At 39.3% G+C, this 21769-nt stretch overlaps 1 long non-coding RNA gene and 1 pseudogene across 3 annotated transcripts in view; one reads left to right on the top strand and one right to left on the bottom strand.

The window, feature by feature from the left end:
- Positions 1-6060: 6060 nt before the first annotated feature.
- The window catches only part of LOC138986440 (uncharacterized), a 21059-nt gene continuing 5350 nt past the window's right edge, over positions 6061-21769 (bottom strand). For all 3 annotated transcript variants that reach the window (XR_011463283.1, XR_011463284.1, XR_011463285.1), the window contains exon 3: positions 6061-16037. This is a non-coding gene — a long non-coding RNA (uncharacterized lncRNA). The remainder of the gene's footprint in view (positions 16038-21769) is intronic.
- On the top strand, positions 17880-20841 carry LOC138986430 (ras-related protein Rab-21 pseudogene; annotated as a pseudogene).

Raw genomic sequence — 21769 nt, 5'->3', positions numbered from 1 at the left:
TATTGAAATCAATTTGATAAAAGAAAATATCAAAATGTATTATAGGATCATGTAGGAAGGGTAAGCATGTCTCATGAAACTTTTGTTTCAATTTGTATCATTTATAATCGTGGTGAAATAATATCTCTTTTGTAGATACTTCACACACCGCAAATGCTGAAATACACTACATTGAAGGTTTTTAAGCTTGGGGTTTACATGGTATAGTTAATATTTAAAAAGATTACTTTGGCTGCTGTGAATTGAATTGGAGATAGACAAGATTAGGAGTCTACTGCAATCAGAGATGATGGTGAGTGCGACTAAGGTGGTAGACTGTGAGATGAAGAGAGGTAGATAGATTTGAAAGATACTTAGAATTGAAAGGGCTTGGTGTGGTGGCTTGGGGGTGGGAGGGAGAGGTAGGAATCAAGGATGCCTCCCAGGGATCTAGTGATGTGAAGCCAGGTCATTCATTGAGATGAGGAAGATGGAAAGAGGAACAGGTTTTCAGGGGACGATCAAGAGTTCAGTTTTACCTGCCCTTGAGATAGCCAAATGAAGAAGTCAGGCAGATAGTGGTATATAGTGTATAGAGGAGAAGTATGGTTTCAGATATAAATGAGAGTTGGCAGTATAGAGATAGTATTAAGAACCATGAGAGAAGTCAGTCTGGGACAGAACAAAGAGAAAGGAAGAGGACTCATGACCAAGCTCTGAGGAATTTCAACTTTAGAGGTCTGATGAAGTAGGAGGTGGCAAAGAGACTGAAAACAGGTAAACAGGGACATAACTAGGGTTGGGAAAACCAGAATGGATAAAGAATGGATACACCATTGGTGGGAGTGTAAACTGATACAATCTCTCTAGAAAATGTTGGGCGTTTTCTAGTAAAGCTGAATGATGCACAAACTCTAGGACCAGCACTTTTAGGTGTCTATCCCAGAGCAGTAGTTCCCATAGTGTGGTCTGGGGATCCTGAGGGCAGGGATGGGGAGTGGGGGTGCCAAAACCATAACTCTAGAAAGGTGTTATTTGCTTCTTTACTGTCATTCTCTCAAGCATGGAGTTTTCCAGAGGCAAACATGTGAATGTGATATATCATAACAGATTGAATGCAGAAGCAGATATGAGAATCCAGCTGTCTTCTACTAAGCCATACAGTAAAGAGACTTGCAAAAATGTAAAACAATGCCACTCTTCTCACTACATTCTTTCTGGTTTGGAAAATATAGTTATTTTTCATAAAAATATTACTTTTGTTAAACGTAATGGGCTTATTTAAAATTAATATATTTACATTTTCTCAGTTTTAATTTCTAATACAGCAAGTATCAATTGGTATAAGCCAATACATCAAAGCTCTTTGGGGTATGCAATAATTTTTAAGAATGTAAAGGAAGTCTTGAGACCAGAAAGTTTGAGAATTTCTCCCCTAGAGAAGTCCTTGCACGTGTGTACTGGGAGACACTACAAGTGTTCACCAAAGCCTGTTTGACAACATGAAGCAGAAACAAGAGCATAATAAGATTAATAAATTGAGACACGTTTATACAATGGAATACCACAATGAAATAAATGAATGAACTCCAGTTACATGTATCAACATGGATGAAACTCAGGAAACCTAATACTCATTCCAAAAAGTTATGGAAGAATATGTTTCTATAAATTTGAACAACATGCAAAATTATACAATATATGGATGCAGTCATATGTTGTAAAACCATACGGAAAAGCAAGGCATGAAAAATGACAGTGGTTGTCTCAGGGAGGGGAAGGAGATGTGACTGGGGAGGGCTACACGGTGGGTTTTGTCATTCAGAAATGATTTTTTAAAATAAGTTTATGTATTTATTTTTGGCTATGCTGGGTCTTTGTTGCTGTTCGGGATTTTCTCTAGTTGTGGTGAGTGGGGACTACTCTTTATTGCAGTGTGCAGGCTTCTCATTGTGGTGGCTTCTCATTGCAGAGCACAGGCTCTAGGGCATGAGGGCTTCAGTAGTAACGGCACGTGGGCTCAGTAGTTGTGGTTCCTGGGCTCTAGAGCACAGGCTCAATAGCTGTGATGCACAGGCTTAGTTGCTCAACGGCATGTGGGATCTTCCTGGACCAGGAATTGAACCTGTGACTCCTTCTTTTGCAGGCAGATTCTTTACTGCTGAGCTACCAGGGAAGTCCAGAAATGATCTGTTTTTGAAGCTGGGTGATGTGTACAGGTACATAGGTATTTCTTCTATAATTTATTCAAACTGTACAGACATGTATATTCTAAAATTTATAATGTATTATCATGAAAGATAAAGTTAAAAAATAGGAATAATTGGATAGAATGCTGGTGGGAGGGTATATTGTTTTAGGACCTTTCCTGAGGTCAGAGGAAATAAAACACTGCCCTCCACTCTGCTGAAGTGGAGCTAGGTGTGTAGGCAATTCCCTTTAGAAACATGGCTATGAATGGGAACAGAGCCCAGAGAGTTCAGGTGATGGTAGGAGGGGCAACAAATGACTTTTTTTTAAAGACGGGAGATACTAGACTATGCTTGTTTGCTGCTGGGAATGACCCAGAGATCATAGAAAGGGATAGGATGGGAACACAGAAGAGAAAGCAAAGAATGGAAAGGAAAGGGGGGGCTGGGATCTGGGGTACTGGGCCTCAGAGAGGAGGAGAGGTCCTCAGGCCCTTCACTGTAATAGAAAGGAATGAGACAAAAGCTGAACACAGATACTGGGAGGTTTAGAGTCAGTGGTGGGAAGAGGAGGGTCTTGGAACAATGTCTGATGGCTTTTATCACTGAAGCACGAGATAAGATCAATTTTCTGTAGAGAGACTAGAAATATTAGTCAGTCTTTCTTAATAGCATGGTTGATAGAAATCTGTTTTTCACTATTGACAGTTTAGAAAAGTTTCAGCTTTACAATAATGTACATTTTTAGGACTATGATCAAATGTGGGAAAACCTCTGTTTAATTTCTTTCGAATATGAACTGTAAGATGTCAGGGCATTTCAGTTTTTTTGTAGAGTGAAGAGTACATATCTTCAGTACACTTTGACTTTTCCCTGATTGTTAAGCAGGGCCTTGGAAAAGACCTGTGCAAATAAGGGACCCTGAAGCTTTGTTGACTACCATGTAAACCTCTCTTTGGCCTCTTTGAGGCATTCTCCTCCAGGAAGCATTCTCTGCTTTTCCCTGGCTGCTGTTCTCCCACAGGGCTTTATTCCTTCCACTCACGGGACTTTTCTCAGTCTCTCTGAAGTAGCCAGGTCATCCTTTTTGATAGAGGGAACTCCAGAGGGTAAGGAGTCAGGATACACTTACCTTGGCTCAGCAGTCTTCCATTAGTCTGTGAGTGAGTCTGCACTGGAGTAGTGTGGCATGGTGGACAAACATGCAGGCCTTGGAGTCAGGCAGACTGGAATTTGACTTTTTGCACTTTGGGTGCACAGATAGAACAGGGTTCATTCTAGTCCTTTGTTCATGACATACTCTCACCATTGGTTCACATAGGGGACCAATTGGTCCTAGCTCCTCTGTGTGATCCTGGGTAAGTTACTCATCACTCAAAGTCTCAGATTCCCCATCTGTAAACTGGGGATGATAATACTATCTACCACATCAGAGTTGTGAGGATTCGATAACATAATCCATGTAATGCATGCACAGTCCCCAGTACCTAATGTTTAATAAGCACATGATTGGGAGAATATTGTGGGTGGAGAATACATTATTGCATAACAAAGGCCCAGGCCCTGACTTCCTGAGTTCACAGCCTATTGGGCACCACACAGTCCGGTGCCAGCCCTGATATATCCGAGACTTGTGAATGGTAGTTGAATCAAAATTACTTCATCTTGTGTCTCTATTTCCCTTTTATTTTTTACTGTCACCCCAGTTCACCATCACTGTCACCACTTCTCAGAGGTCTCCCATCTGTCTTATGCTGCTTGCTTGCCTTTCCATTTACATCTCTCTGGTGGTTTCTCTTTCCTGTCTCCTATTCTCTTTCCATCTCTCCCCTTCTTGCTCCTGCTCTCACTTTCTCTCTGTTGCCTCTGTTGGGGGTTGACTTGTCTCCATTTTATTCTTATTTAACTTACGGCTCTCCTCTTGGTCTGTCTCTGTCCTCACATACATAATACCACATTACCCTTCCTCATGTATTTCTGAATTTGTGTTCCAAGATTTCAGTCTTTTCTTTTTTTTTTTTTCAAATTTCCTTTGGCTCCTTGGCCTCTTTTCTGTCTGCCCCTGTCTCAATCACACTCTACCTATTTATCTTACCTCTGGCTGTCTCCCAGTTCTCATCTTTCTATTTGTATTGCTGCATCCATCTGTCTCTGTTCCCCACCTATCTTTCTCTATTTCTGTTCTCACCTTTCTGTTCCAATCTCTGTCTTCACCCCTGTCCCCCCAACTCCCCCCAGAACTAACATTTACATTCTCTGTTTCTGTCTCACACACATACCTCTCTGTTGGTCTTATCCTTTTCCCCTCTTTGATACTCTCAGCTATCACCCCTTTTCTACCTCTGTTACCATCTCTCTTGTTGGGTGGCTCTCCTCATGTGCCTGTCTCTTGCCTCCATCTTTCTGTTCCTATGTGTGTTTTATCTGTGTGCTATCTTGTCTCCAGTTCCCTGTCTGTCTCTATCTGTCACTGACAAAGTTGAGAGCATGGTCACTGATGTTAGATTGTTTGGACTCCAATCCTAGTTGTGTCCTCACCTGTAAAACAGCAGTACCTACTTCAGTGTTACCAAGAGCATTAAATGAGATAACACATGTAAAGTTTGTAGAACTATGCCTCAGACAAGTGCTCAAAAATATTATCTCCTAAAATTAAACAACAAGGACCTATGGTATAGCATAGGGAACTATATTCAATATCCTGTAATAACCTATAATGGAAAAGAGTCTGAAAACACACACATACACACACATATATGTACATATAACTGAATCACTTTGTTGTACACCTGAAACACTGTAAATCAACTTTACTTTCATCAACTTCTTCCTCCTCTTCCTCAATACCATCTCCATTTCTGTCTTTATCTAATCTCAGTCACTCTCCCAGTCACTACCTGGCTGTTATCATCTTTCTGTCCTCATGTTCTATGTAACTGCCTTTCTAACCCCATTCTGTCTGTCTCTGTCCCCCTCTCTCCCACTCCATACATTCCAGTCTCATTTCTGTCAGTCCCTCTTTTTCTACCCTGCCCATTCCATCTGTCTATACACCTCTCTGTCCCCAATCTTGTTTCTTTATCATCATTTATTAGTATCTGTTGCTACCATTCAGGCCCTATTTCTTGGTCTCTGTCTCTTAGCCTCCTGTTCTCATTTCTCTACCTCTTGTTCCCACATCTATTTTTATTTATGTATTTGTTTTAAAAACCTTATTCTGTTTCTTTCTCCTCATTTCCATGTGTCTTCTTCTGGCCTCTCTGGACAATTTAGATCAGAATTGGTCTGGTAGATAACGTGGAGCTATAAAAGGGTTTAGGAGGAAGAAGTAGGCCTGGCAAGAGGCGAGTGGCAGGGTGTGGAATTTCATGGCTCTGCCAGATCCTCCTGAAAGACACTGCCTCTGAGGTCAAGGTTAGCATAAACCTCCTTAACTCAGTCTCTTCAGGAAAGACAAAGAATGCTGCAGTTATTGGGAGGACCAGGAAGGGGTATTTTTCTGAGTGAAATTCCATCCGGAAGCTGGAATCCAGAGCATTTCCTGTTGTAATGTTTCTTCCAGACTTGGAGAGTCTGAACTTGCCACGTAGCATGTGCACTGCATGCATATATTTCTACAGTAAAATACAGAGATGCATACATAATCCCCCACCCGCAGGCATGTACAGAGACATAAAGATACACATAGAATGACGAACCCTCACAGTTGCAGATACTCAAACACATGGAAAAACACACAGAATGAATTACCAGCTGGCAGAGATGCAGATGTACACAGGGATATTAGAGACCCATGGAAATACCGCCATCACAGTTCATGGACCCATGCAAACAGATACAGAAAAATAATTACCCAGAAAAAAATTTTTTAAATTACTCATTTTCAGCCTGACATTTTAATATAAACAGAAACAAACCAGAGCATCATGTATAAAAACACACCTTTATAAAAGTGTACATATTCATTATATAATCACAAATATCCAAAGCAACAGAAAATCACATATAGCCATTGCTCTGCTGAAAATGCAGAGGTAGTCAAACTTCCTATGCCCCCAAAAGACAGACATACTTCTCCTCTTGTGCCCCTCTCTTTGTGAAGGCACCGCCAGGTACTAGACAAATAACTGGAAAGATCTAGGTAAAGTTTTTTCCTAGAAAATGTAAAATGATAAAAATGGCATAGAAGGTAGAAAACTTGAAAAGGCCACTAGGCATTAGTGAAATTGAAAGGGTAGGTAAGGATCTCCTCTTCCTCCAAATCCAGGCCCAGATGGATTTACAGGTATAGTGTGCTGGATTCTCAAGAGTTATTTCTCTTCTTACACAAGTTATTCGAGAAAATAGAAAGGAGAGAAAGTTGCCCAACTCATTTTATTTGTCTAGTAAAATCTTGAAATCTTGATTTTAAAACCAGATAAAGACAATAAAAAAACTCCATAGACTCATTTCACTTATGAATATAGATGTACAAGTCTTAAACAAAATATTAGCTTATCTAATTAAACAGAATGTTAAAAAATACATCACAATTCAAGTGGAGTTTAAGAATCCCACGAAGAATGCATTCAACCTCAGAAAATCTATCAATGTAATTTACCATGTGAATAGACTAAAGGAGAATAATCATATGATTATCTCAATTAACACATAAAAAGTATGTTACATGCCTACTTATGGTGAAAACTCTTTAAAAGAATATGAATAGAATGTAAATTTCTTAACTTGTGAAGGTTACATACCAAAACCCTACATCATATTGCAAAATATGATGTAAATGGAGAAACTTAAGATGCTTTACCTTGAAGATTAAGAATAATACTAGATACTTACTTTCACCAAGTACTGTTTAACATAGAACTGGAAGTCTTGCTTAATATTATTAAGGGAGAAAAAGAAATGAGAATTGTAAGGATTAGAAGAGATAAAATCAACAGATTCAACTGACATACTATTAGAATTAAAAAGAGTTCAGCAAAATCAACTTACAGGACTTCCCTGGTGGTCCAGTGGTTAAGAAACTGCCTGCCAATGCAGGGGACATGGGTTTGATCCCTGATGTGGGAAGATTCCACATGCCATGGGCAACTAAGCCAGTGCACTATAGCTACTGAGCCTGTGCTCTAGAGCTGGTGCTCCACAAGAGAAGCCACTGCATTGAGAAGACTGCGCCCCACAACTAGAGAATAGCCCCCACTTGCCACAACTACAAAAAAGTCCGCACACAGCAACTTAGCCAAAAATTAAAATAAATCACTTTTTAAAGGTCTTGCTATTTAGAATAAATCAACTTATACAACTCAATAACATTTCTTTACACTAGCAATAGATAATTAGAAGAAAGTAACAAAAGATACCTAAAATTAATCACTAGACTAAAATTAATCACGGTGGACAGTGACTGCAGCCATGAAATGAAAAGATACTTGCTCCTTGGAAGAAAAGCCATGACAAACCTAGACAGCATATTAAAAAGCAGAAACATCACTTTGCCGACAAAGGTGCATATAGTCAAAATCTTTCCAGTAGTCATGTATGGATGTGAGAGTTGAACCATCAAGAGGGCTGAGTGCTGAAGAATTGATGCTTTCAAACTCTGGTGCTGGAGAAGACTCTTAAGAGTCCCTTGGACTGCAAGGAAATCAAACCACTTAATCCAAAAGGAAATCAACCCTGAATATTCATTCACTGGAAGGACTGATGCTGAAACTGAAGCTCTAATACTTCGGCCACCTGATGCAAAGAAATGACTCATTGGAAGAGACCCTGATGCTGGGAAAGATTGAGGGCAGGAGGAGAAGGGGGCGACAGAGGATGAAATGGTTGGATAGCATCACCAACTCAATGGACGTGACTTGGAGCAAACTCTGGGAGATAGTGAAGGACAGGGAAGCTTGGTGTGTTGCAGTCCATGGGGTCACAAAGAGTGGGCCATGACTTAGTGACTGAACAACAACAATCACGAGACCAAAATATAAACTTCTCTAAATGTCAGGACAATTGAAAAAAATCAAAACAGACTACATAAGTAATATGCTTTTTTAAAATTTGTAATATTTGCAAAAAGTTTGTCAAACAAAAAATAACCTAAATGTCTATTCAGATGAATGGATAAAACAAATGTGCTATGTCCATATGATGGAACACTGCTGCTGCTGTTGCTGCTAAGTCACTTCAGTCGTGTCCGACTCTGTGCGACCCCATAGACGGTAGCCCACCAGGCTCCCCCATCCCTGGGATTCTCCAGGCAAGAATACTGGAGTGGGTTGCCATTTCCTTCTCCAATGCATTAAAGTGAAAAGTGAAAGTGAAGTCACTCAGTCGTGTCCGACTCTTAGCAACCCCATGGACTGCAGCCTACCAGGCTCCTCCATCCATGGGATTTTCCAGGCAAGAGTACTGGAGTGGGGTGCCACTGCCTTCTCCGTGATGGAACACTACTCAACGATAAAAAGGAATTAACTATTTATACAGAAATAATATAGATGAATTAAAAATAATTACACTGAGTAAAAGGAGCCAGACAATAAAGAGTACATAGATCATGATTCCATTTATATAAAATTCTAGAAAGCACAAATTAGTCTATAATGAACAGAAGTAAACCTGTGACTGCCTAGAACATGCTTTTAATATACAAAAATATAACTAAAAAAGAAAATAAAATAATGTGACAATATTAAAATCAAACATCTTTTGTATCAATATAAATAAATGATCTTACCAGCTGAGCCAAAAGGGAAGTCCAAATGATCTTAGCTTACATATTTAAAGGAAAACATTTTTCTATTGGATCACTGAGCAAAATCCAAGTACTATATTCAGGAGAGTCAACTAGAACAAATTGATTCAGAAAGGTTAAAAATACAAGAAGGGCAAAAGTATACCAGTCAAATGCAAATAAAGGAAGCAGAGGTTGCAATATTAATTATCAGACAATTTAGAAACTCAAAATGAAAGGCATTAATTGACTGTCAAGGTCATGAAAAGACAGGAACTGTCCACAGTTTGGAGGAGATATGATGACTAAATGCAATGTGGGATTTTGGTTTGGACCTTGGAACAGAAAAAGGACATGAGTGGACAAACTGGTGAAATCTGAATAAAGTCAGGAGTTTAGTTAATAGCAGTATACAAATGCCAATTTCTTAGTTTTGACAAATGTAGTCATATAAGATATTAACACGAGGGGCAACTAGATGAAGGGTTCTATAAAACTAAAATTATTCTAAAATAAAAAGCTTATTACAAAAACATTAATTGAGACAACAATAAAAATATAAAGTTATGACTATTTTTGTATCAAATAACACAGCAACTTTCACAAAGCTGAAATGTTAAGAAAGACAAGGAGAAATAGATAATAGATTGAAACACTCTAAAAATAGGAGAAATATAACTCACCCTTTCCATTCTAAGACAGATCAATGAAATAAAATAACATCAACAAAAGCCCAGTAAGAATATAGAAAACATAAACAAAATCAGTATTAGGCCAAGAAGAAAATCTCAGTAAATTCCAAAAGGTAGAACTAATATTGATAAAATTCTTTGGTCACAACTGGATAAAATAAGAAATAAATGTAAAATCTTCCATCTAAATATATAAAACTTCTCTGTCAAACAATTCTTGAGTCAAAGGGCAAACTCAAACCGAAACTGCTGAATTTCTGGACAATAATGATAATGAAAACATTACATATCAGAATCTACGGATGCAGATAAAGCAGCAGTCACTGAAAAGTACATTGCCTCAAGATATATGTATTAAAAACAGGGAAAAAATTAAATGAATAAGCACTCAACTCAGAAAGTCAGTGAAAGAGAAAGAAAATAAGGGGAACAGAAGGAAAGAATTAACAAATAAAAGTTCAAATAAAGGAGTTAGAAAACAGATAATAGTAGAACTCTCCTTCATGGATCACTGCCTTGTTGTGGCAAAGGGGCTTGTGTTAACACAATGAAGCTACGAGCCATGCTATGCATGGCCACCCAAGACAGATGAGTCATAGTGGAGAGTTATGACAAAACGTGGTCCACTGGAGGAGGGAATGGCAAACCACTCTGGTATTCTTGCCACTAGAATCCCATGAACAGTATGAAAAGGCAAAAAGATATGACACTGGAAGATGAGCTCCCCAGGTTGGCATGTGTCCGATATGCTACTGAGGATGAACAGAGGGCAATTACTAATAGCTCCAGAAAGAATGAAGTGGCACTCAGTTGTGGATGTGTCTGGTGGTGAAAGTAAAGTCTGATGCTGTAAAGAATAATACTGAATAGGAACCTGGAATGTTAGGTCCATGAATCAAGGTAAATTGGAAGTGGTCAGACAAAGACAAAGATGGCAAGAGTGAACACTGACATCTTAGGAATCAGTGAACTAAAGTGGATGGGAACGGGTGAATTTAATTCAGATGACCATTATATCTACTACTATGGGTAAGAATCCCTTAGAAGAAATGGAGTAGCCGTCATAGTCAACAAGAGTCCAAAATGCAGTACTTGGGGGCAATCTCAAAAATGACAGAATGATCTTGGTTTGTTTCCAAGGCAAACCATTAAGCATCACAGTAATCCAAGCCTGTGCCCCAACCACTAAAGCCAAAAAGGCTGAAGTTGACCACTTTTATGAAGCCCTACAGCACCTACAACTAACACCAAAAAAGATGCCCTTTTCATCACAGGGGATTGGAATGCAAAAGGAGGAAGTCAAGAGATACCCAGAGTAACAGGCAAGTTTGGCCTTGGAGTACAAAATGAAGCAGGGCAAAGGCTAACAGAGTTTTGTCAAGAAAACACACTGGTCATAGCAAACACCTTTTTCCAAAAACACAAGAGACATCCAACCAACTGTGGAAAATTCTTAGAGACGGGAGTACCAGACCACCTTACCTGTCCCCTGAGAAACCTGTACGTGGGTCAAGAAGCAATATTTAGAACCTTATGTAAAACAATGGACTGGTTCAAAATTGGGAAAGGAGTATGACCAGGCTATATATTCTCATGCTATTTATTTAACTTCTGTGCAGAGTACATCGTGTGAAATACTGGGCTGGATGAATCACAAGCTGCAAGATAGCTGGGAAAAATGTCAACAACCTCAGATATTCAGATGATACCACTCTAATGCAGAGAGTGAAGAGGAACTAAAGAGCCTCATGATTAGTATGGAAGAGGGGAATGAAAAAAGCTGGATTAAAACTCAACACTCAAAAATCTGTTGGCATCTGGTGATGCCATCAGGTCCCATCACTTCTTGGCAAATAGAAGGGGAAAAAATGGAAGCAGTGACAGATTTTATTTTCTTGGGCTCCAAAATCACTGCAGACAGTGATTATAGCCATGAAATTAAAAGACACCTGTTCCTTGAAGGAAAGCTATGAGAAACTTAGATGGCATATTAAAAAGAAAGACTTTGGGACTTCCCTGTTGGTCCCATGGCTAAGACTCCATGCTCCCAGTGCTGGGTTCGATCCCTGGTCAGGGAACTAGATCCCACATGCCATAAGTAAAGATCCTATGTGACACAACTAAGACCCGGTGCAGCCAAATAAATAAATAAATAAATATATAAAGCAAAGACATCACTTTACCGACAAAGGTCCACATAGTCAAAGCTATGGTTTTTCCAGTAGTCATGTAGTCACGTATGGATGTGGGAGTTTGACCACTGAATGCTGAAGAATTGATGCTTTTGAATTTTGGTGCTGGAGAAGACTCTTGAGAGTTCTGTGGACTGCAAGGAGAACAAACCAGTCAATCCTAAAGGAAATCAATCCTGAATATTCATTGGAAGGACTGATGCTGAAGCTGAAACTCCAATACTTTGGCCACCTGATGCAAAGAACTGACTCACTGGAAAAGACCCTGATGCTGGGAAAGAATGAAGGCAAAAGGAGAAGAGGGCAGCACAGGATGAGATGATTAGATAGCATTACTGACTCAATAGACATGAATTTGAGCAAACTCCGGGACGTAATGAAAGACAGGGAAGCCTGGTGTGCTGCAGTCTATGGGGTTGCAAAGAGCTGAACATGACTTAGCAACTGAACAACAACAGTAGAAGTAATACATAAACAGATGAACTAATTCTGTGAAAAAGAAATATATAAGCCATAAATAATAATCAAGAAAAGAAGAAAGCACAAATACAAACCAGGAAATGAAAAGTTGGACATAACCACAGTACAAAGACATTTTACACATTTTTTAAAGGATTACTCATACAACTCTATTCAAATCATTTTAAAGACTTTGAAGGAATGGAAAACATCCTAGGAAAACATAATTTACCAAAACTCTAAAAAAGCAAAGTTCATATAGACCAATTTCCATTGAAGAAACAGAAAAAGTTATGAAAAGCTACTTTGCTCCAAAAGCACTGGGCCATTATGATTTCACAGGGGAAGTCTACTAACACTGAAAAGCAGACGATTTGATGCTGTTCTTATTTTTCTGAGCCTAGACAAAAGTGGAACACTTTCAAATTCCTTTTATGAAGTGAGTATAATATTGATACCAAGATCTAACAAAGATTCCACAAGAAAAAGAAAATGATAAAGAGCAATTTTTACTTATGTATATTAATACAAAAACCTAAATAAAATATTAGCAAACAGAATCCATGATTATGTAGAGTTTATTCCAATCATATGTAGAGTTAATTCAATATCATTCAAATCATTAATATAATCTAACATTGTGAATCTAAGGAGAAAAATTATATCATCATTTTCAGAGATCCCAGAGAACCATGTGACACAATTCAATACCCATTCTTTATTAAAGGAATTCAGCAGAAGAGAAATATATGGTTTCTCCCTTAACATAATTATGTGTATGTGTATGTATTTATATTTGTATATGTATATATATGTATTTATATATGTATTTATATACATCTCCCCAAATCCAGCACTTAACTGGGGAAACACTAGCAGTGTTTATATGCTAAAATCACAAGGGTATCTACTCTCTCCACTACAAATTAACATTATAGTTAAGGTAGCAGAAGCACTGTGAGTAGAAAAGAGAAAGAAATTACAATTGGAATGGAGGAAGTAAAGCTGTCATTACTTATAGATAAGACTGTATAGTCAGAAAACCCAAGTAAATCAATAGAAAACAATTACAAACAGAGAACTCAGCAAGGTAGCAGGATATAAAATTAATTATAGAAATCATTCAGTTTAGACGATGTACAGAAGAGAAGTCCATTTATCATAACAGCAAAAAGACAAAATATTGTCTTGGTCTGTTGGGGTTGCTATAACAAAACACCATAGACTCAGACTATAAGCCAACCAAAACTTATTATTCACAGTTCTGGAGGCTGGGAAGTCCAAGATGAAGGCCCTCATAGATTTTTATGTCTGGTGAGGGCCTGCTTCCTGGTACATAGACAGCCATCTTCTCACTGTGTCCTCACATGGCAAGAGTGGCAAGGGAGTTCTCTTGGGTCTCTTTTATAAGGGCACTAATCTCATTCACGAGAGCTCCAATCTCATGATCTAATCACCTGCTAAAGGTCCTACCTCCAAACAGTATCACCTTAGGTTTCAACATATAAATTCGGAGGATGGGGGCAAACACAAACATTCAGTCTACCTAGAAACAAACTTATCAAGAAATGTTTAAAAGCTTCAAGAGAAAACATTTATAACACTCTGAACAAACAGAACAGGCAGGGACAAATAGAAAGGCCCCCATTTTCTTAAGAAGACTAAAAATTATAAAGATATAAAGTTAATTTCTAAATTTAGTATAAGCTAACTAAAAATACCATTTTTTCTTTCTCTGAAACTAGACAAGCTGATTTAGAGTTCAAATGGAAAAATAACAAACAAGCACAACCAGGATATCTCTGAAAAGGAAGAATAATGATGGGGGACTATTGCCACAATAATTCTCTGTAAAAAACCAAAATGAATATTTAGATACCCAAACTTAGACATAGTTTATGGTCAAGCTGAGAGATTCTGTGCTCTGAATCAGGCTCTGTTGATGTCACTGCTAGTTCATGGGTTTGCACTAAGTTGGTGGCTTGGCTAGAGGTTGGTTGCTATAGGATGCCTTGGCTCAGAGGCCTAGGCTCATTTCTAAATGTCCCTCGCTGTAGTAGGCTAGCCTGGGTATGTTCTCGTAGCAGTGGTCGGGGGTCCAAGAGAGGAAGCAGCATATGCAAGAGCTTTCTCAAATCTCTGCTTATATCAAGTTTACTACTATTCTGTTGGTTGAAGTAAACTGTAGCCAAACTCAGTCAGTATGGGAGGGTACTACCAAAGGGTATGGAGACACATGACAAATTGGAGTCATTAATCCAATCTATCTCAGAAGTACAAATCAAAATCTAGAATCCATAAAATAAAACGTGGATGAATTTGTTTACATAAAAATAAAGTAAAATTTGCTTGGAAAAAATACAATGGAAAAATCAAAAGAACAACAAACAGGGAAAATAATATTGACAACTGATATCATTCACAAAAGTCTAAGCTCTTTAATTTAATAAGCTTGTAGAAATTGAGGAAAGGTAAATAACTCAACAGAAAAAAACCGAGCATATAAACAGACAACTCACAGAAAAAGACAAAAATGACTCTTAAACATATGAAAAGATGCTCAATGTCACTCATTATAAGAGAAATATAAATTAAAACTACAGTGAGATAACATTTCTAACCTATCACATTTTCAAAAACTTGAAAATTTTTAATAATATACACTTCTGCATGAGGTTGTGGTGAAACATAAACTCATATATGAATGGTAAGTGCTAAATGGTACACCTATGGAGGGAAATTTTGGCAAAGTTACAAATGTGATTCTTACAGCTAATTCTATAGATGTATATCTGTATACATATAAAATGTCTATTCATCATGGCACCATTTGTAATACCAAAGGACTGAAAATACCCTGAACATCTATAAGTAGGGTACTGCAGTCATTAAATTAACTATTATCAATTCAGTTCAGTTCAGTCATGTCCGACTCTTTGTGACCCCATGAATCGCAGCACGCCAGGCCTCCCTGTCCATCACCATCTCCCGGAGTTCACCCAAACTCACGTCCATCGAGTCGGTGATGCCATCCAGCCATCTCATCCTCTGTCGTCCCCTTCTCCTCCTGCCCCCAATCCCTCCCAGCATCAGTCTTTTCCAATGAGTCAACTCTTCACATGAGGTGGCCAAAGTACTGGAGTTTCAGCTTCAGCATCATTCCTTCCAAAGAACACCCAGGGCTGATCTCCTTTAGAATGGACTGGTTGGATCTCCTTGCAGTCCAAGGGACTCTCAAGAGTCTTCTCCAACACCACAGTTCAAAAGCATCAATTCTTCGGTGCTCAGCTTTCTTCACAGTCCAAATCTCACATCCATACATGACCACAGGAAAAACCATAGCCTTGACTAGACAGACCTTTGTTGGCAAAGTAATGTCTCTGCTTTTGAATATGCTATCTAGGTTGGTCATAACTTTCCTTCCAAGGAGTAAGTGTCTTTTAATTTCATGGCTGCAGTCACCATCTGCAGTGATTTTGGAGCTCCCAAAAATAAAGTCAGCCACTGTTTCCACTGTTTCCCCATCTATTTCCCATGAAGTGATGGGACCAGATGCCATGAATGTTTTCTGGTCCCATCACTTCGTTTTCTGAAGTACTGGAGTACTTCAGTACTTCAGCTCTGTTGAGCTTTAATCCAACTTTTTCACTCTTCTCTTTCACTCTCATCAAGAGGCTTTTTAGTTTCTCTTCACTTTCTGCCATAAGGGTGGTGTCATCTGCATATCTGAGGTTATTGATATTTCTCCTGGCAATCTTGATTCCAGCTTGTGCTTCATCTAGCCCAGCGTTTCTCATGATGTACTCTGCATAGAAGTTAAATAAGCAGGGTGACAATATACAGTCTTGATGTACTCCTTTTCCTATTTGGAACCAGTCTATTATACATCCACATAATGTAACAGTTTGAGGAAGTACTCTATCTTTGCATTTCCATATAGTGTCTATGTACTGGAAACTTTCTAATGCTCTGATATGTAAGGACCTGCAGGATGTATCAAGTGAAAAAGCAATATATATAACTATATATATATATATATACACAGTATGTTAACTTTTGTGTAAGAAAGAGGAGATGGAACAGGATATACATTTATACTTGTTTGTAAGTGCATAAAGAAACACCGGAAGAATTTTAAAACACTGGTAACTATGGGCAATGTGTATGGTAGCAACTGGGAAGAATGGAGAAAGGTTAAGTGACAATCCTCAAATTATAATTTTTATATAAGTTTGCTTTCAAAATGCATGTGCATTATCTATTCAAAAAGAAATTAAAATATTCACAATAGTAACAAAAACCAGGCGATAAAGCTACTAGAAATTAAATTAGTAAAATACATAACAATTCTAAAGAAAAAACTTTAAACTCTTAATAAAGAGCCCAGCTAAAAGGTGAACTGAACAAATGAGAACATTCCATACTCTTGGATGGGATGAGTAAATATTTTGATGGTGTCAACTCCCCTAAATTAATCTATAAATTTAGTGCAATCCTAATAAAAATTAGTTGATTTTTTGAAGAGCTCAATAAACTCTTTTTAAAATTTATGTGGATAGTTAAGACAACCCAAAAGAAGACTAAAGAGGAGGGACTTGCCCTATCAGATTTCAGATACATTATAAAATATTAAAAACAAGGTAGCATTAGTACAAGAACAGAAACCATCTATTTGTGTACGTTTCATAATATATGAAAAAGGTGGTATGGCAAATCAGTGAAAAAGGAAGGACTGCTTAGTATTTGGTGGTGGGAAATGTTGCTGTGTGGAAAAATTAAAATTGCATACCTACCTATCACCACATATGAGATGGATTCTAAATGGATTAAAACCATGAAAGGTAAAACTATAAAGTTAATAGAAAAAAAACAGCAGAATATCTTTGTAACTTAGGAGGAGGAACTACTTTTTAAGTACCCCTCCAAACCCAAAACCATAAAACAAAAGTGTGATGAATTTGATTACAGTAAAATTAACAGTTTCTGTTCAAAGATGGCTATTATGGGCAAAGTTAAAACAAGGAAAGAATATTAGTCCCCTGAACTGAAAGGGGACTAATAGCTAGACTATATATGGAACTCTAGCAGATCAATAGGAAAGAAAGGAACCCTAATAGAAAAATGGGCCTACAATACAAGCAGGCAATTTACAGAAGAGGTATTTAACATACATCTAAAGAAATGCTCAAAAACTAATTAGTGGGAATTCCCCAGTGGTATAGTGGTGAGGATTCTCTACTTTCACTGCTGAGGGTGCAGGTTCAATCCCTGGCCAGAAACTAAGATCCCACAAGGTGCTCAACAGTAGCCACCCCCAAATTAATTATTAATCAGAGAAATGTAAACTAAAACAAGGTAAGATATTACTTTACACCTATTAGACCAGCAAAAACTAGAAAGCTGGAAAATGTCAAGTGTCAGCGAGGATGGAGGGGTCCAGGAATCTTTGTACACTGAGGGTAAAACTGGACTGGTGCAGCCATCCCAGAGAACCATTTAGTAGTATTGGTATTCTTAGTTAAACTAAGTATATGCACACTATGATGCCATCATTCTGTGCCTGAGTATATATTTCAAAAGAAATTCTTATACAGGCCAATAAGGAGACATGTACAAGGATGTGCATCACAGTATTATTTGTGGTGTCATGGAGCTGGAAGCAATCTTGCTGTCCATCACTGGGGTAATATTCAAGAAAAATGTGGTGAAGGCACACTGTGGTTAGCATGGTGGTGTGGAGAAGGCAGTGGCACCCCACTCCAGTACTCTTGCCTGGAAAATCCCATGGATGGAGCGGCCTGGTAGGCTGCAGTCCATGGGGTCGAGAAGAGTCGGACACGACTGAGCCACTTCACTTTCACTTTTCACTTTCATGCACTGGAGGAGGAAATGGCAACCCACTCCAGTGTTCTTGCCTGGAGAATCCCAGGGACGGGGGAGCCTGTTGGGCTGCGTCTGTGGGGTTGCAAAGAGTCGGACACGACTGAAGTGACTTACCAGCAGTGGTTTAGTTTCAAAGTCAAGTCCAACTCTTTCAACCCCATGGACTGTAGTCTGCCAGGCTCCTCTGTTCATGAGATTCTCCAAGAAAGTATACTGGAGTGGGTTGCCATTTCCTTCTCCAGGGGATCTTCTCGATCCAGGGATTGAACCGGAGTCTCCTGAATTACAGGCAGATTCTTTACCAACTGAGCTATGAGGGAAGCATGCTGCTGCTGCTGCTAAGTCGCTTCAGTCGTGTCGGACTCTGTGTGACCCCACAGACGGCAGCCCACCGGGCTCCCCCATCCCTGGGATTCTCCAGGCAAGAACACTGGAGTGGGTTGCCATTTCCTTCTCCAATGCATGAAAGTGAAAAGTGAAAGTGAAGTCGCCCAGTCGTGTCCAACTCTTTGTGACCCCATGGATTGCAGTCCACCAGGCTCCTCCATCCATGGGATTTTCCAGGCAAGAGTACTGGAGTGGGGTGCCATTGCCTTCTCCGGAGGGAAGCATGAGCAGTTTCAGTTTCTAATTGTATTAGCATGAGCAGTGGTTAGCATGAACAGTTTCTAATTGCCTTAATGTACATACAGCAATATGGATACTTTCAAAACAAGGATGAATGGAAAAAAGTAAGAAACAGAATGAAATGCCATTTATATAAAACAAAAATACACAGACAGAAAGCATTCTCCACAGTGGGACAACCTGATGTTATGTGCTCCTGAGAAGATACAATATAAAGTAAATGACACCCTGTATGTACTGTTGTTGGAGAAGGCAATGGCACCCCACTCTAGTACTCTTGCCTGGAAAATCCCATGGAAGGAGAAGCCTGGAAGGCTGCAGTCCATGGGGTCGCTGAGGGTCGGACACGACCAAGCGACTTCACTTTCACTTTTATGCATTGGAGAAGGAAATGGCAACCCACTCCAGTGTTCTTGCCTTGAGAATCCCAGGGACGGGGGAGCCCGGTGGGCTGCTGTCTATGGGGTCGCACAGAGTCGGACACGACTGAAGTGACTTAGCAGCAGCAGCAGCATGTACTGTTATTGCTGAAATTATTTAACCTGAATCTAATCATGTGGAAAGAGGTGAATCCAGATATTCTGTGGGACACTATAAGAAACTGGCCTGAACTTTTGAAAAGTTATCAGTGTAATATCACATGCACACAAAATATAGGGGTACTATTCCAGATTAAAAGAGGCTAAAGTGTTACAATAACGAAATGTAATGCACAAACCTTGATTAGATACTGGGATCAAAAAAATCAGAGATGGAGAAGCTCTATACAGTCAGCAAAAACAAGACCAGGAGCTGACTGTGGCTGAGATCAAGAACTCCTTATTGGTAGGAGGAAGGAGACGCCATTAGAGGGAGGCGGAGAGCGGGCGCTGCTCGCCTCTCCCCAGGTTCCTGACGTGGTGCCCGGGGCCCTGCACTCTCGACTTTCCCCTCGGCGCTTCCAGGCCTCTCCCGGAGGCGCAGTGGGGTCGGAGTCTGGGGCGGGGGGGGGGGGGGGCGCCGGTGCGGAGGGGCTGCGCGGGCCGTGGCTGTGAAGGTGCCGCGGCGGCTGTGGGGAGCTCGGCGCGGCGGGGACGCGACGGGATGGCTGCGGCCGGCGGCGGCGGGCCGAACCTACTCGTTCAAGGTGGTGTTGCTGGGGGAAGGCTGCGTGGGGAAGACGTCGCTGGTGCTGCGCTACTGCGAGAACAAGTTCAACGACAAGCACATCACCACCCTGCAGGCATCATTCTTAACAAAGAAGTTAAATATTGGTGGGAAGAGAGTAAATCTTGCTATATGGGATACAGCAGGTCAAGAGAGATTCCACGCATTGGGTCCCATTTACTACAGAGATTCAAATGAAGCTATTTTAGTTTATGATATAACAGATGAAGATTCTTTTCAGAAGGTTAAAAACTCGGTGAAAGAATTACGGAAAATGTTGGGAAACGAAACCTGTTTATGTATAGTAGGTAATAAAGTAGACTTGGAGAAGGAGAGACATGTTTCCATTCAAGAAGCAGAATCGTATGCAGAATCTGTGGGAGCAAAACATTATCACACTTCAGCCAAACAGAACAAAGGAATTGAGGAACTCTTTCTTGACCTTTGTAAAAGAATGATAGAAACTGCACAAGTGGATGAGAGGGCAAAAGGCAATGGCTCCAGTCAGCCAGGAGCTGCAAGGCGAGGTGTACAGATTATTGATGATGAACCTCAAGCCCAGAGCGTTGGCGGAGGGTGCTGTTCTTCTGGATAACTGTTCACCCCTAAGAAAGTAAAAAAAACAAACTGTGGATCATTGCCCTCAACATGAAGACTGCCATATTCCAAGTCACATTATTTTACCGATGGAGTTACGGAATTAACAGTATTTTAAATTACGTTTATAACTGCAGAGACCTTAAGTGCTAAACTTAGTGGAGTTTGTGACCAGAGAATTGGCATTTTCTACAAATGTTAACAAAGCAATTACCAATGGCCTTTTTACATATTTTTTTCTTTAATAAGAAATAATATGCATGTAGAAAAGACCTACTTAAAGGCTTCATTTATATTCTTTTAAATCAAATCTTTATTTAATAACATATATGTTGTTGGAATGGTATACATTTTTGCAGTCCTTTGTATTTTGTGGTAGTTGAATTGTATCCCTTCTAAACAGCAAAATGTCTTTTGTTTTGTTTCTTCTTCTTTTTTTTTTTTTTAAGCAGATACCTGAAGTACTATTTTTGCAGGGTTTGCACAGGCCCCTAACTGTCTACTACACTTTGATATAATCTATATACATCCTGTATGCTGAGGTGGTAAAATACAATGTAAATTACATATTAAATATTTTATCTGCTTTTACAAGTGCAAGGTGCAAAAATACATACAGTAGTCTCATTGATGACTGTAAAGTGAATTAACATTTGGTGATAATGCCTAAGCTTTTTGACTCTGATATAAAGATCATAGCTCCCCTTCACTTCTGTCTTAACTTAAAAGCAGTGTGTTTAAATTTTCTCATATACTTTACTTGAATTATTGCTGTTGTCATGTTTTTTGCCTCTAAATCCATCTGATGATTAATTGAGCAACAGCATTTGCCTTTGGGTTTTGGGTTGTTTTGTTCTTTCTGGGGTTTGTTTTTTGGGGGACAGGGATAAAAGAGATGACTTCTGCCATTTTTGCTGTAGAGTGGTTACCTTAGAAGTATTTGAGTGGAGCATGCTGAGTTTCACTTATGCAAAGCTTTAGTTTTCTCTTACACTTTATATGAAATGGATTCACTGGTATGAGAAGAGAGGAAGAACTTCCAGATAGTAGCCACTCACCAAGACTCTTACACAGCAGCATGTTAGTGGTAGTTTCTGCTCCAGAGGCAGCACTTCTGGATCCTTCCTAAGCAAACTGTATTTGTTCATTGCTTGCCAGAGATGAACAGAGAAAGTTTTGTTTCATTTTGTAAGCGCTATCCTTCTGAGTTTCTTTGAAGGGAAACATTTCATGTAATGTAGTTATAGCGAACACTGGAAAGATTTATTATAAAATTATATTCTT

The sequence above is a fragment of the Bos mutus genome, chromosome X, assembly GCF_027580195.1.
Source record: "Bos mutus isolate GX-2022 chromosome X, NWIPB_WYAK_1.1, whole genome shotgun sequence".
NCBI classification, from domain to species: Eukaryota; Metazoa; Chordata; class Mammalia; order Artiodactyla; family Bovidae; genus Bos; species Bos mutus.
This window is presented reverse-complemented; position numbering and strand designations above follow the sequence as displayed.